We start from the raw sequence: 13,908 nt of genomic DNA, 5'->3' as shown, positions 1-13,908 counted from the left end.
AAAACCTTTTACATGGTTCTCCATTTTTACATATTGTTATCATAAGAGCAAAATCCCAGATCGCTTCCAAGTAAATCTGGAAGAGATCACATTGTCATACCATCTGAGGCATTTAGTAAATCTATTTCCATTTACACAGAGAAGAAGAATACACGTTAAATGATAAAGGTTTGCAACCAGAAGCTGTAAATATGTATAAACAAAAGGTGTAACATCCCATTTTCCTAAGAGAGTACAGCACATAGGAGAATGATACAAACAAGTGAAGGTAGGAGCCAGGTAAAATTATAGATTACTAGAATTAGCATCTTTGTCATAATCATAGAATTGTGCCTAATTCTTTCTAGTTGGCAAGGATTATGGCACATACATATATGCCTAAAACAACAGTCCATACTGTAGTACTTATTTTCAGACAACAATTATCCAACAATGTCATGCTTTCACATATATTGAGCAGAATAATTAGCAAACACTATAGTTAACACTATTCTAAAAACACAAAGGGGAACATGCATGTGTTGTCAAGGAACACAAAGATACTGCTCATGATCAATGCTACCTCTTTTTTCCCCTCTATGTGCAGCAATAAAGGTGCTTCGCGTCCTGCAGCAAAGGCTGCATCCACTGAAGACAAGAAACAATTTAAGATGCAAGCATGTGAAGACTGCAGTCTATCATAATAAGAAGCGTAACAAGGGTGCCATGCGATCTAACGTAAACCAGAAAAGATAGGCCTCATCGCCTTGGGTTGGAATTAAAAGGCAGCGATTACAAGTGCAATGGGCTCCTTGCATCGGTGCCTCTGCGTGCCCTAGTCACTCTAGCAACCCTCAATGAAGGAAGCTGGCCTGGTGTGTGGTGGGTACCCAAGATATTTACACCTTATACCAGGTCCAGTATCCCCTCTTATTGAAGTGTAGGCAGTGTCTAGAAGTCAGGCTCTCTAGAGGTAGCTGTGGATAGGAAGCCAATGCTTATCTAGGAGACATGCAAAGCTCATGCAAAACCACTGTAGTCACACAGTACTTACATATATGAAAGAAAATACTCAGTTGTACAAAAATAAATGTACTTTATTTTTGGAACTCAATACCATAAAACACAAGAAAGGCAACCCTACACCAGTGATCAGAAATAGGCATAGAAAAGGTTAGAAAACACTGCAAATAGCAATAACCAATAGTCATCCTAGGGGGAGCACAAACCTTATACTAAAGAAATGGAATGCGAATACAGGACCCCCACCTAGGTAAGTGGAATGTGTAGAGGGGAGCTGGAAGTGCTAAAAAACCACAGAGGTAACTGTACCCCCCAGCGACCAGGAAAGCAGGGGTAAATCACTTGAATTTCCCCAAACCACCCAAAAGGAGGAAAAAGAAGACACTGAGACAAGTCTGCAAGAAACCAGCGGTGGATTCTTGAAGAAGGAAGACTTATGGAGATAGGGGACCAAGTCCAAGAGTCACAGTGGAGTCCAGGAGGAGTAGGAGCTACTACACCAACTCAGCTGTACTTGCAGGAGTTGGTCAATGTTGAAGAAGAACAGGACAGCACTGCAGCCCTGGAGCCGGAAAAGAGTTCCTGATGGATGCAGAAGATGTCTCAAGCTGGAGTGAAGATTGCAGAAGGGTGTTGGTGCAGGAATTCCACCAACAAGCCTTGGCAAAGGCAAACTTGCCATTAGTGGAAAGACGGTGCTGCCGGGGACCAGCAAGGCCCCGGAGGACTCAACCCAGGAGGGGTAGTCACAGGGGACTCTCAGCATCACAGAGAGTCCACAGGAGCAGAGGCAGCACCCGCAGGAGTCCCACAGGATGGGAACACAGGAGTCGCAGAAGGAGCCCACACAGCACTACAAAAGAGCATCCCACGCCGCCAGGAACCACGCTGCAGGCTGGTCTTTGCAGGAAGGAGTACTGGGGGCTGGAGCCGCACGTAGCCTGAAGATCCCTTGGAGAAGATGCAAACAAGCCTTGGCAGCTGCAAAAGAAACAGTGCACATGGGGTACTGTCCTGCATGGGAAGGCAAAGGCTTACCTCCACCAAAGTTGGACAGCTAGCAGAGAGGACCATTCCAGACCACCACCCGTGATGCAAAATCCACGCAGCTCAAGATGAGGGGAGATCCACGCAGCCGGTCGTCGTTTGCTGTAGGTGCCTGCGGTTGCAGGGGAGTGACTCCTTCACTCCAAGGGAGGTTCTTTCTTCTTCTTCTTGTGCAGGCTGAAGAGTTGCTATCTTCTGAGGATGCACGGCCGGGGAAATGTTGCAGAGATGGCAGGAGTCATGGAAATGAAACTGCAGAAGAGTCTTCTTAGTTGATTGAAGCGTTGTCGGTTCCTGGAGGGTACAGTCGCAGCCCCATTGGCCAGAAGTCGAAGTGGAGGTTGCAGAGGAATCCTGCTGGAGTGCAAGCCAAATCTGAGGACCCCACCCAAGAGAGACACCCTAGATAGCCCTGAAAGTGGAGATTGGTCACCTAACCAGGTAAGCACCTATCACGAGGCCTGGCCACTCAGATGCTGCCAGAGTTCCCTGCCAACCTTGGAAACAAGATGGCAGAACCCAGGGAGGAGCTCTGTGCCCTGTGGTGGTGATGGACAGTTTAGTGGTCACTTCCCTTTCCATTGTCCAGTTTCGCGCCAGAGCAGGGACTGGGGGTCCCTGACCGGTTTATGCATGGAGGGCACCAAATGTGCCCTTCAATGCAAACCAATGGCTTGGAGAGGCTACCCCTCCCAAGCCAGTCACACCTATTTCCATAGGGAGATGGTGTAACATCGCTCTCCCAAAGGAAATCCTTTATTCCGACAGCCAGGGCTTGATTAGATCAAGCAGCAGGAGGGCAGAAACCTGTCTGAGGGGTGGCACCAGCTTGGCTGCCTGGAAAATCCTTTAAGACTGGTGGTAGCAATGCTGGGGGTCCTCTAAGGAGCCCCCAGAGTGCATGGAATCATACTTCTAATACTTGCAACAGTATTGGGGTATGATTCTGACATGTTTAATACCTAACAAGCCCAGGTTCGGCGTTACCATTATGTAGCTGGACATAGGTAGTGACCTATGTCCAGTACATGAGTAAAATGGCGTCCCCGCACTCACAAAGTCCAGGAAAATGGATATGGAGTTTGTGGGGCCACCTCTGCTAGTGCTAGTACACAGGTACCTGCCCTACCATTGGGGTGACTTACAATGGACTGGTGCAGTGACCTGTAGTGAAAACAGGCGCATTCACCCGTTTCCTGGAGGAAGCAATGGCAGACCTGCAGAACCCTTTGCATGGGCTCCCTATGGGTGGCAGAATAACTGCTGCAGCCCATAGGGATCGCCTAGAACCCCAATGCCCTGGGTACCTAGGTACCATATACTAGGGACTTACATGGGGGGTAGGGGGAGACCAATATGCCAACTTTGGGAAGAAAAAGGTACAGTTTACAGGAGAGAGCAAAACTACTGGGGTCTTGGTTAGCAGGATCCCAGTAGACACAGTCAAACACACTGAGAACAGGCAGAAAACGGGGGTAGCCATGCCAAGAAAGAGGGTATTTTCCTACACTCAACCTTTGCTATCTTTTTGCCTCTCTTACCATCTCCTTGCACATTTTCTCACCCCTATCCATTTCAACCCCATCTCCCGTGCTTGTCTTCATCGCTTTCCCTTTTAGGGCGAGCTTAAGCATACGACCTCTTTCATGCTTTTAAGTATACTTACACTGGGGCCTTTAAGCGATTTCATTTGTTGGTTGCAGTGTCCTCTAAAATCCTTTTTAGTTTTTGTCTTCTCTTTGTTCCTTACCCTCCCCACTTTTCTTTCTTCCCTTCCGCTCTCCTCCACTTTTCTCTCACCCGGTCTCCTGTCTCTTCATTCTACACCCTACCTTTTCCTCTCCTCCCAACTTCCTCCTAATCTCCCTATTCTCACTCACTTCACTTTTACTCTTATCAAATCTATATCCTGGCTATGCTTCTCTCACTCATTTTGTTCCATTCCTGTCCTTATCTCCGACCTCCGAGTTTCGCACATCTTTGCCTACTTATCTCCTTGTGGTTACTCTTATCGTCTTTGTTTTCCGTTCTTTCATTCCCACTCCTTTTGCTCTACTTGCTATGCTCCACTCCTCTTTTATTCTCTATTTCTTGTGTATTCAGTTCTTTCTTTTCTATCTCACTTCCATAGCTCATTCTCTCCATGCGTATCCCCTTTTGCTCTCTACACTCAAATCCCACACCTACTGCCATCTCTCCTCCAAATTGCCTTCTTTCATCTTTCTTTCCATTTCTATCCTTCCTACTTTTATCTTTTCCCTGTTCTTATCTTTCTCCTTTTTGTCTATTCTCCCATCTTTCTTTGCATTCTGCCTTTACTATCTCTTTTGTCCATGTCCTCACGCTGTCACTCTCCTTTCTTTATTCTCTCTACTTCATAGCCTATTCTCACCTACTCTCCTCTTTTCTTCCTCCCATTAATATCTCACCTCTTGAGCAGCACTCAATCTCCCAACCTCTTTCTGGTCACCTTTGCTGCATTCAACCCTTCTGTTTTTCGGTTTCTGCTGCAGTTTCTCCCTATCAATTACCCTCTGCTCTGTGTCTTTGTTCTCCTTCCTCTTCTACTTCATGATGAGCCCCGTGCACAAAACTATTGAACGCAACATATGCCTTTGCTCCACTGTAGCCTCAGGCCCGGGTTTACAAGTACCTGCTGAAAATCTGTCTCACTCTCCTTGACAATGACTCTTCTCTATCTCTTCCAGATGAAGAGACTGCACAGAGCTAAACCCAGACAGGCACTTAACAATTCTTAGCATAAAGCCTGTTAAATAAACTGCAGCCAGTGCAGAGCATTCTCACATCTTGGCCCTGGAGCCTTGGCACCGGCTACAGCAAAAATAGCCATGCCCCTGACTAAAATCACGTTTAGAACACAGAATAGGGAGGCACTCCCTAATTTCTATACTCCACTTGTCTAATCTCTACAATCCTTCAACAGTAATGGGGCAGGCGATGTTGGCCTGGGCCAGGTGCTGCCACAGCTGCTGGCCCTCATCCACATCTCACCACTTGTGATGGCTATAGAAGAGTAATGATGTGGTTGTTTCGTGCATGAAGACATGATTCAAACATGATGCTGTGAACATCGCTGTGCACATTTAGATAAAAACAGTAAGGTGCAATCAGGGGAATGTTCAGTCAACTCTGAAACTATAGGCGGGTTTTTTCAAAGATGATTTAGCACCCTGCGAGACACATAAATGGATGATAGCTGTTAGACTTTTTTAAAAGTCTGAACGTGCCTATAGAAATCTAGTATGCTCAATCCCAAGCACAAACAATTTTTCTTTCATGCTTCAGGAGTCCCTTCTCTATGGCTTCCTTGATGTCTTTTGATGTCACACAATACAGCAACATTTGCTCTGCATTAGTCATTGGGTAACCTTGCATTAACATGCAGTGAGATCTCAACTCTTTCTACCAATATTTAGAAGGACTGGTTTAAAGATTCTGGGCCAGATCTGGCGCAAACCCAGCAAAAAGTGTTGTGGTGGGATTAACTTTCCAACACAAACCGTTAATTGCATTAGAAAGTTGGCTAAAAGTAATGCAAACTAGCTCTGTGCCCTACCTTGTGCAAGGGGGGCATACCACAAGTGTTACACTGGTGTTCCCGTGCAACGACCCATGGGTTAGATGCAAGCATCTACTAACAACTATAGACTGTGATCTTAGCCAAAAAATTACACCTCCTCAAGGTAGGCATTACAGTGGAGCAACTTTTATAAGTCTCCACGTTTTTCAAACTCTGCATGTGTGTTGCACTAAACAGTACAAAGTGGGAAATGTAGTACAGCATTGTTTTTGTACTGCAAGGGTCATCTGCCTGACAGCATTAAAAGTTAGCTAAGAAGTGTCTGATGTCTGCAGATGTTGCCTGTTTTTAACTTGTAGAGCCACACTTGTCTAGATGTTTTGCAAGGTATGGAAGACATCATGCATTTGTGCTGCTGCAGGCAATGTTTGTTCTACCATCAGGAACAGCAACAGTAAAAACTGGCCCAGGAGATCAGAAAACAAGCCTCAAAACAAACAGCCAAAACACAGGTGCACACAGTGATCTGTCAGACCAGCCCGCTGGCCGATTGCCCTCTAGGCCAGTTCGAAAACTAATGTTAAAACTGACTGAGTATATGAAAAAATGTTTTAACATTTCTTGTAGGGGATATGATCCGAAAAGGGAAAGCACCTAAATACAACTCAATGTTTTGTTTCTTCCATGCCTCCTACTCTATATATATAGTACTAAGTATTTTTTCTCACAGAAAATGCACATAGTAAACCTTTCTTTAAACAAAATGCTTCACTGTGTGAAACAGAATCACAAAAATGTTTATGATCCACAGTGTGGGATTGAACTCCTGAAAAACTACACTTTTAAATTAAAGGAAACAGCAGCCCTTATTTCTTTTGAGGAAGTCCTGGAACGCCTGCACCACTGCCTGAAGAAGAAAGAAAAGGAGATTTCATGCCTATGGTGTCTTTTTCAAAACTCCTTCTGGCATTAGCCACACATCCCTTTTGCTGTCTCAGTTTGTCCTAAGAGGAGCGTGTGCTGCCAGAGAGTCTGGGTGCTGGAAACATAGCTTTTGATTATTCCTTGAGGCAAGCAATTCTTCCTTCTCTTGAATAGTCTGCTATGCAGGGAAAAAAACACATCATGGTAGCCAAGACTCAACTATTCTTTAGCAAAGGATGGCCAGTTTCTGAATCAGTAAAATAATCTAAATCAGGACTCATGCATGCTACAAAAGTTACAGACTGTTATCCACACTGCATCCCAACCAAAATAATTCTTTAACCCCCACTCTAAAGTACATTTTCCAAGCGTTGGTGCTGCAACAACAGTTCTTCTAGAGTGTGATTTCTTATCATAGGTTACACAATACTTTGCAATTTTTAATACTTTTTCTCAATTAGACCATCCATCAAAATGTTGACTGTTTGGTATTTCATATTAAAAAAATAAAACAGTTATCAGCTATGTACAGATGTGGAGTTGATTAATCCTGTCTAGATAATAACTTAAAAGGGACTTTAACCATTAGTGAGTTCAATAATCGAAATGCTTGTTAACATGGATCAGAAAATATCATCCACAATCATTGATGTAAGAGGAAAAGTTGCTTAGCTGTAATCCTAGTTGTCCTTCAGCAGATGCTCCATTGAAATCATACACAATGAATTACCCCACTCATTATATACATTTATATGGAAAACACTACCTACCCTGTAAGCATCTGTTTGTAGTGTATTGTGCTTTAGATTCAGATGCTTAGCATATTCCTGTCATCTAGTGTTAGGATTGGACCTGTGCAAGTTGCTTTTATTCGGGAACATTCTCAAGTCATAAGATGCATTTAACTCCTTCTCTTAAGGTAGATTGCACTTGGGCACTGCCTCCATGTTGGATTGTTTTCTGCACAGAAGGTGTAAAGTTGTATTGAGTGTGATGAAAGATGTGGTACATTAGTGCTATATATATATATAGGATCTGGATCACTGCTTGTGTAACCTTGGAGGAGGAAGGGTTCATGTGAACCTACAGCACTACACACTACGAACAAACACCTAAAGGGTAAGTAGCATTTTCAGTTTCTAGAAAGTGTGGATGTAGATACACATGTTTACCATAAACCAAAAAGCAGTTTTCTCACCCTCAATGGCGGTTAACGCTTGGATGATGCAGATGGCACAAATAGTGTCCACAGCACTGCATGGCCAACTAGTGCCTATGGTCAGCCTACTATATCCACACAACAGTGCTTGGTAAATGTGTGTGGTGTTGACCATTTAGCTGCTTTGCAGACGTAAGCTATAGGAATATTGCATAAGAAAGCAATGTAGCCTCTTTCTTAGGAGTACAGTGCCCTAGGAAGAACATTAAGTACTCATCCAGCTTTAATGTAGTAGGTTCAGATGCATTTGACAATTCGCCTGATTATGGCAAGCTTGGAGACTGGTTGGACTTGGAGACTGGTCTTTTGAGGTTTAGTAAAGGAAATAATTAACAGGAAAGGAAATCCCTTAATCTCTAGTGTCCGGTGTTGTGTAATCACAGGGGATGGAAGTGGAGGCGCCTGTGGTAGAGCAGCCTCTACCTTTGTCCTTGTGTAGCCCATGCCTGTCTGGAAGTCCGGAAAGGATTGTTATCAGGACTGGTAACCCTGGGGCTCACTGGGTGGAGAGTCCTTTGGTCCACCTCTGAACTGCTGGCTCTGAAACACAGTTTTCAGGGCAGTGGTGCATCACCCATAGACCTATCTGTCTTACTGTATCTTTTCTAGCATCTCCTCAACATAAGAGCCGATGACATGAAGTAGAGGTGATGCTACTGCGCCTATGGTCTGAACCCTGAGACAGGTATCTGCTGCATCAAGGGTGCAACCAATCTTAGAATTAAAGATCACCTTTCCATCTGCCACAAACTCTTGTCCCCATTTCCCATGGGTTTCTGTGAGATAGTTTACCAGTTCCTCACTCTCTACCTCATAGCACTCACTTATTATATTAGGATAAAGGACTCGTACAACTGGTGATGCGCCAATGGGAGGCGGTCCCCACCCCATTGGTACTCTTGCTCTCTTTGTCTGACAGGTGGCATCACCTGTGCTGAAACAAGTTTCTGCTCTTTGCGTACAAAGCAGGAGTCGGACAAGGGAACGAAGGCTACCTTTATGGGCTCCATAAGGGCTTCATTAAACATAAGCAAAGGTGCCAAGGAGGCCAGCTGAAGGATCGTGGTTAAAAGAGGAGACTTGGAGCCTGATTTAGGTCTTGGTGGAGGGGAATAATCCATCACAAACGTGACAGATTTGCTGTCCGCCTCATTATAATCCCATGATATCCTATGGAGATCGTAATAATGCGGACGGTATATCTGTCATGTTTGAAATGGAGAATTTCCTCGGTCAAGATCTAAATCAGGCACTTGGTTTCCTCCAACTCTGTAGCCTTTATGGTAACTGCTGAATGAAAGACATTTCTTAAGATGGAGGTACTGAGGAACATTTTATATCTGTCTCAGATAGGTTTTGAGGACACTAATATTCAGAAAGACCAAATAATTCACAGTATCTATACTGGTAGGAGAGAACACATCAACTGCTTTGCTGCTGTCATGATTGTTATGGGTGCATTTGTAAGTCATCAAAACCTGACTAAAAGATATCATCTATTCTTATCTAGTATTCACCCCTGCACAAGTATATAGGCTGACTGCCATCTTGGTATCTGGTCTACTCTATTAATATTTGAGCTCAAAGCCTTGGTTGGAGGGATAGGTCCAAGAACAGGGGTCGGTGTCACTGGAGGGGCTACGTCTTGTTGAGCTTCCACTGACATTATTGGTGATTTTATGGCTCCTTGCACTCTGATATGATAAAAAGTGGTATGATGTCTCATCCCGATTAGTACTTCTTGGTGTGAGACACATAGGAATGAAAATGTCACTTACCCAGTGTACATCTGTTCGTGGCATCAGTCGCAGTAGATTCGCATGTTCTGCAATAGCTCGCCATCTGGTGTTGGGCCGGAGTGTTACAAGTTGTTTTTCTTCGAAGAAGTCTTTCGAGTCACGGGACCGAGTGACTCCTCCTTTTGTCTCCATTGCGCATGGGCGTCGACTCCATCCTCGATTGTTTTTCCCCGCAGAGGGTGAGGTAGGAGTTGAATTGTAGTAATAGTGCCCATGCAATGGAGTGACTAAGTATGCACTTATTTAAGGTTGAGATGATACATATATAAATAATTGAAGGTAACTTCCAAACTGCTACAGGCTCCCGGGGAGGCGGGTGGGCACATGCGAATCTACTGCGACTGATGCCACGAACAGATGTACACTGGGTAAGTGACATTTTCAGTTCGATGGCATCTGTCGCTGTAGATACGCATGTTCTGCAATAGACTAGTAAGCAGTTATTTCCCCAAAAGCGGTGGATCAGCCTGTAGGAGTGGAAGTAGTCTGAAATAATGTCCTTAATACAGCTTGACCTACTGTGGCTTGTTGTGCGGATAACACGTCTACACAGTAGTGCTTGGTGAATGTGTGAGGCGTAGACCATGTGGCTGCCTTACATATTTCTTGCATTGGGATGTTTCCTAGAAAGGCCATGGTAGCACCTTTCTTTCTGGTTGAGTGTGCCCTTGGTGTAATGGGCAGCTGTCGTTTAGCTTTAAGGTAGCAGATTTGGATGCATTTAACTATCCATCTGGCTATACTTTGTTTTGAAATTGGGTTTCCTGCATGAGGTTTTTGAAATGCAATAAAGAGTTGTTTAGTCTTTCTGATGTTCTTTGTTCTGTCAATGTAATACATTAATGCTCTTTTGACATCTAATGTATGTAGTGCCCTTTCAGCTACGGTATCTGGCTGTGGAAAGAACACCGGAAGTTCCACTGTTTGATTTAGATGGAACGGTGAAATAACCTTTGGCAAAAATTTAGGATTGGTCCTTAGGACGACTTTATTTTTGTGTAGTTGTATAAAAGGTTCCTGTATAGTAAACGCCTGAATCTCGCTTACTCTTCTCAGGGAAGTAATGGCGATGAGAAATGCCACCTTCCAGGTTAGGAACTGTATGTCGCAGGAGTGCATGGGTTCAAAAGGTGGACCCATAAGTCTAGTTAGGACAACATTTAGGTTCCATGAAGGAACAGGTAGTGTTCTTGGTGGTATAATTCTCCTAAGGCCCTCCATGAATGCTTTAATGACTGGTATTTTATATAGGGAAGTTGAATAGGTAGTCTGCAGGTATGCAGATATTGCTGCAAGGTGAATCTTAATGGAAGAGAAAGCTAGGTTAGATTTTTGTAAGTGAAGCAAGTAACCCACTACATGTTCTGGAGTTGTGTGTAATGGTTGTATTTGATTAATATGGCAGTAGCAAACAAACCTCTTCCATTTACTTGCATAGCAGTGCCTGGTGGATGGCCTTCTTGCTTGTTTTATGACTTCCATACATTCTTGGGTAAGTTGTAAGTGCCCGAATTCTAGGATTTCAGGAGCCAGATTGCTAGATTCAGCGATGCTGGATCTGGGTGTCTGATCTTTTGGTTGTGCTGTGTCAACAGATCTGGCCTGTTGGGCAATTTGATGCAGGGTACCACTGATAGGTCTAGCAGCGTTGTGTACCAGGGTTGCCTTGCCCAAGTTGGTGCTATCAATATGAGTTTGAGTTTGCTTTGACTGAGTTTGTTTACCAGGTAAGGAAGGAGAGGGAGAGGAGGAAAAGCGTAAGCAAATATCCCTGACCAGTTCATCCATAGGGCATTGCCTTGGGATTGTTTGTGTGGGTATCTGGATGCGAAGTTTTGGCATTTTGCGTTCTCCCTTGTCGCAAACAAGTCTATCTGAGGTGTTCCCCAGAGTTTGAAATAAGTGTTCAGTATTTGGGGGTGAATTTCCCATTCGTGGACCTGTTGGTGATCTCGAGAGAGATTGTCTGCGAGTTGATTTTGTATCCCTGGTATAAACTGTGCAATTAGGCGAATTTGGTTGTGAATTGCCCAATGCCAAATTTTTTGTGCTAACATGCTTAACTGCGTGGAGTGCGTCCCTCCCTGCTTGTTTAGATAATACATTGTTGTCATGTTGTCTGTTTTGACGAGAATGTATTTGTGAACTATTATTGGTTGGAAAGCTTTTAGTGCTTGAAAAACTGCAAGAAGTTCTAGGTGATTGATATGTAGTTTTGTTTGATGTACGTTCCATTGTCCTTGTATGCTGTGTTGATCGAGGTGTGCTCCCCACCCTGTCATGGAAGCATCTGTTGTTATTACGTATTGTGGCACTGGGTCTTGGAAAGGCCGCCCCTTGTTTAAATTTATGTTGTTCCACCACAGAAGCGAGAGGTAAGTTTGGCGGTCTATTAACACCAGATCTAGAAGGTGACCCTGTGCTTGAGACCACTGTGATGCTAGGCATTGTTGTAAGGGCCTCATGTGCAGTCTTGCGTTTGGGACAATGGCTATGCATGATGACATCATGCCTAGGAGTTGTAATACCATCTTTGCTTGTATCTTTTGTGTTGGATACATGCGTTGTATGATGGTGTTGAAATTTTGAATTCTTTGTGGACTTGGAGTGGCTACTCCTTTTGATGTGTCTATTATGGCTCCCAGGTATTGTTGTACCTTGCGTGGCCGAATCTTGGATTTTGTGAAATTGACGGTGAACCCTAGTTTGAAGAGGGTTTGTATGATATGATTTGTGTGATTTGAGCACTCTATTAACGAATGGGCCTTGATTAGCCAGTCGTCTAGATATGGGAACACATGTATTTGCTGCCTTCTGATGTGTGCAGCGACTACCGCTAGACATTTGGTAAAGACTCTTGGTGCGGTTGTTAATCCGAAAGGCAGTACCTTGAATTGGTAATGTATTCCTTTGAATACAAACCTTAGGTATTTCCTGTGCGATGGGTGAATTGGTATATGGAAATAAGCATCCTTGAGGTCTAAAGTTGCCATGTAGTCGTGCAGCTTTAGCAATGGCAATACTTCTTGTAGTGTGACCATGTGGAAGTGGTCTGATTTGATGAAAGTGTTGACTACTCTGAGGTCTAGGATTGGTCTCAGTGTTTTGTCCTTCTTTGGTATCAGAAAGTACAGTGAGTAAACTCCTGTGTTTATTTGTGTGTTTGGCACTAATTCGATTGCATTCTTTTGCAATAGTGCCTGCACTTCTATCTCTAGGAGATTGGAATGGTGTGTTGTTAAATTTTGTGCTTTTGGTGGTATGTTTGGAGGGAACTGTAGAAATTCTATGCAGTAACCATGTTGGATAATTGCTAGAACCCAAGTGTCTGTAGTGATTTTCTCCCATGCTCTGTAATAATGACCTATTCGTCCCCCCACTGGTGTTGTGTGGAGGGGGTGAGTGACATGTGAGTCACTGTTTAGTAGTAGGGGTTTTGGGGCTTTGGAATCTTCCTCTATTTCTAGGGAATTGCCCTCCTCTATATTGTCCCCGAAAACCTCCTCTATACTGTCCTTGGTAACTGGACGGTGTGGCTTGTGAGGTGCTGGCTTGTGTGCTTTGACCCCGAAACCCCCCTCGAAAGGGCGTTTTACGGAATGAGCTGTAATTCCCTCTGCTCTGCGGGGAGTAGAGTGCGCCCATGGCTTTGGCAGTGTCCGTATCCTTTTTGAGTTTCTCAATCGCTGTGTCCACTTCTGGACCGAACAGTTCTTTTTCATTAAAAGGCATATTGAGAACTGCTTGTTGAATCTCTGGTTTAAATCCAGACGTTCGGAGCCATGCATGCCTTCTGATAGTTACAGATGTATTAATTGTCCGTGCAGCTGTATCTGCAGCGTCCATGGAGGAGCGGATCTGGTTGTTGGAGATGGCCTGTCCCTCCTCAACCACTTGTTTTGCCCTATTTTGGAAGTCTTTGGGCAGATGTTCAATGAGATGTTGCATCTCGTCCCAGTGGGCTCTGTCATAGCGCGCAAGTAGTGCCTGGGAGTTCGCGATGCGCCACTGGTTTGCAGCTTGTGCTGCGACTCTTTTACCAGCTGCATCAAACTTGCGGCTTTCTTTATCTGGGGGTGGTGCATCTCCAGATGTGTGAGAGTTGGCCCTTTTCCTAGCTGCTCCTACAACAACAGAGTCTGGTGGCAGCTGTGTTGTGATGAAAGCCGGGTCTGTAGGAGGCGGCTTATACTTTTTTTCCACCCTTGGTGTGATTGCCCTACTTTTGACCGGGTCCTTAAATATGTCTTTTGCGTGCCGGAGCATACCAGGGAGCATAGGCAGGCTTTGGTAGGAGCTGTGGGTGGAGGAGAGTGTGTTGAACAGGAAATCATCCTCGACCTGTTCTGAGTGGAGGCTTACGTTGTGAAATTGTG

General features: G+C 44.4%; 1 protein-coding gene across 3 annotated transcripts in view; it reads right to left on the bottom strand.

Moving 5' to 3' along the window:
- The window catches only part of KMT5B (lysine methyltransferase 5B), a 326,116-nt gene that overhangs the window by 197,779 nt on the left and 114,429 nt on the right, over positions 1-13,908 (bottom strand). The gene's annotated exons all lie outside the window — the stretch shown is intronic.

Source organism: Pleurodeles waltl, chromosome 3_1 (genome assembly GCF_031143425.1).
Source record: "Pleurodeles waltl isolate 20211129_DDA chromosome 3_1, aPleWal1.hap1.20221129, whole genome shotgun sequence".
Taxonomy (NCBI): domain Eukaryota; kingdom Metazoa; phylum Chordata; class Amphibia; order Caudata; family Salamandridae; genus Pleurodeles; species Pleurodeles waltl.
This window is presented reverse-complemented; position numbering and strand designations above follow the sequence as displayed.